Source organism: Bos indicus, chromosome 16, assembly GCF_029378745.1.
Source record: "Bos indicus isolate NIAB-ARS_2022 breed Sahiwal x Tharparkar chromosome 16, NIAB-ARS_B.indTharparkar_mat_pri_1.0, whole genome shotgun sequence".
NCBI lineage: Eukaryota > Metazoa > Chordata > Mammalia > Artiodactyla > Bovidae > Bos > Bos indicus.
This window is the reverse complement of record NC_091775.1, coordinates 74,323,636-74,326,304: the sequence shown is the minus strand read 5'-3', so window position 1 is coordinate 74,326,304 and position 2,669 is coordinate 74,323,636. Positions and strand designations below refer to the sequence as shown.

At 47.2% G+C, this 2,669-nt stretch overlaps 1 long non-coding RNA gene across 2 annotated transcripts; it reads left to right on the top strand.

Moving 5' to 3' along the window:
• The first annotated feature begins 44 nt into the window (after positions 1-44).
• On the top strand, positions 45-2,317 carry LOC139176449 (uncharacterized). 2 transcript variants are annotated; one of them, XR_011560948.1, is made up of 3 exons: positions 50-463; positions 541-668; positions 1,471-2,317. It is a non-coding gene; the product is annotated as an uncharacterized lncRNA (long non-coding RNA). The 2 variants fall into 2 exon arrangements; XR_011560947.1 differs by having other exon boundaries at positions 45-668.
• The last annotated feature ends 352 nt before the right edge of the window (positions 2,318-2,669 follow it).

The window sequence follows — 2,669 nt, the reverse complement described above, 5'->3', positions numbered from 1 at the left end:
CCTTCTGTGACGTCACCCAGTCGGCTCCCGCGCCTCGCGTTAGAACCACCCAGCCGGAAGTGTGGGCGCCTGAGGCCCAGCCCTTTCCGGCCAGAGAGGCATTGCCCCCACCCGTTAGCGTAGGAACCGAAGGGGGAGGAGTGGAGGAAAGCAGGCGGCTGAAGCTGGTCGTTCGCCGCCTCTCCTAGCGTCCCGCCGCTTCCCCACGTTATGTATTATTAAGTCCAGTGTCCCACCTGACCCGGAGGGCAGAAGCAGAGCACGCGGCTCCGGAACACCGTTTGATTTGTTTCTGGAGAAGTTCACTTTCCTCTCCAAACGAAACATCTCAAGATTAGCGACGTGCTTTACAGATCTTCACTTGTAGGTGGTGCTGTAAAGCTTTTTTTCACTTTGACCTGCCTAAGCCCTGAATCTGAAAGGCTGAATTCCGAGAAGTGGGTGGACAAGTGTCCTGGCCAAGGTTCGTCATCTCTAAATAGGGCGTGAAGGGCATGAGTGTTTTCACTCCCAACAGCTGTGTGCTATGTATGCTTCTAGGCGCTGGAGGTATTGGCAGCTAAGGAAACAGCAAGAAACCCGCCTTCGTGGAGCCCAGGCTGTAGGAATTCAGTTTGCTGACTTCACATGAGAAATGGGAGTCAGAGATGGAGAAGCTTTTCAATCAGGTCATTAAGAAGAAAACGTTATTTCACTGAAAGGTTTACCAGCGATATGACCCATACCACGAAGGGGAATAATTTCTTGGGAGAAATTCACATCTAAAGAAATGGCCCAAACTTGTTGATACATGAGCAGAGTAGAGGCTAAGGGGAACTGCGGGCACCTACCCTGGAAGTTTCACTCCTGGCTGTACCTTAGGTCTTCAGACTGTGAAGAGAGACCACTGTGGAGTGGAGGCGTGGCCAACTTGGAAGGAGGACCGGCTTATAGGGCTTCCATTTTAATGTTCTTAGCTCAGAGGGAGTCAGAGTAGAAACTAATTTTAGAATTTTTTCCCTCGCTGGGTTTATTTTCCCGTAGTAGTTAGCAGTCAGTCTCTCAAAGGAAAGACTTATTTAGTTCATTCATTTATTCTGACAAGAAATATTTGAGAACATTCTATGTACCAGGTACTGTGCTGGGGCTGGCAGCACAGTCCAAGACACACAGTCCTTACCTCCAGCAAGTTTGCAGTCATGCAGGACACAGATACTGAGCAATTACTAGGGAATTGATTATTCTGAAAGATAAGTGTAGGGTGCTCTGGGGACATATAGCCAGGGACCTAATTATATGACAAGGGACCAGCCCAGATCCAGCATTTGCCCTCTCATTTATACCTACAACTAGTTTTGGGTTTTTTTGTCCCCAGTGAGACACCATGACAAGTTTTCATGCGCCATTTCACCTCAAGGTTGGGAGGGAAGAAATGTTCTTTTTTGTTTCGCTTATCAATATAATGTGGTTTGTGTCCCAAACCACATGCAGGCGGTTCCAAAGTCTGCTTTTGAACAGGACGTGCAGATCCAGACTGTGACCAACCCAATGGGGAGAAGGGTAGACAGTGAAGAAAACCAAACGCTGGTGACACCGCCTGAAGGCGCGGAAGCAGAAAACACCCAGGGAGGCTGAGGTGGAACAACCGAAGAGAGAGCAGACTCAGTTTCCAAGAAAGGACACCTGGCAGCAGGACCAGAGAAGGAACCGTGAGCGAGACCAGTGGAGAGCCCTGCACGCACTCTCCCAGTGTTCTGCAAAGGATAAACAACAAACTCTGCTATTGGGTTAAGGCCTCATAAAACCACTCATTCATTCCTCTGACATATTCATAAGCTGTTCATTACATACTAAAAGTTCAGTCTTTCTTGGCACCTAAACACTATGCTCTACACCCTTTGCCAGCTCACATTTTCTGGGCCCTCATCCAGATGGGCAGCCTGTTAGCATCACGTAGAAAAAGGGGACGGGCCTGGCCCAGATCCAACAGTTGTCCTCCCAATGTATTTACTGTGGATTTTTTTTTTTTTAAACTTTGAACTATACAGACACAGAGGCAGCCAGATGTCAATTCCAAATCCCTCACTTCACCCACTCAAATGCTCCCAAAGTATAAAGTTTCTATACCTTGCATATTTCCTGGTCTCTAGAAACCCAACTTCTGCTCTCAATTGAGCACTCAGATTTCTCTTGGTCATACTTTAGTAACAGTAGATCGACTAGGTCCCTTAGAGACCCGAAAACCACAGCTTAAGCATTCCGAATAAACAAGTACCATTGCTACTTGTAATTGAGGGGAGCTTATGGTTTTTGAAATAAAGGTAGCCCAACTTTTTAGCTAGCTCAACTTCAGTAGCAAGTAGGAGGTGGCTTTAAGGATAGCAGAGCAGATGTGGACTTTCTTAATACGATATGGCCCACAATAGGTTTCAGTATTCAGGAGGATTGGGGCCTGCAACCAGAGACTAGCATCTTGTTTTCCATTTGGGGCGTGGAGTTTAAATTATGTAGAATTTCACCGTAAAAAGAGTAAAAGGGTCAAGGGCAAAGTGAAAGCGAATACCAGTTTGTGGTAGCCATGGCTGCAGTGTTCTGCACCACTCTTCACCTTAATTGTTCAAACCCACCTACCTCCACCCAGGAGGGAAACGTGCAGGTTTGTACTACATGCGTTTTTTCCAGAAAAGCAC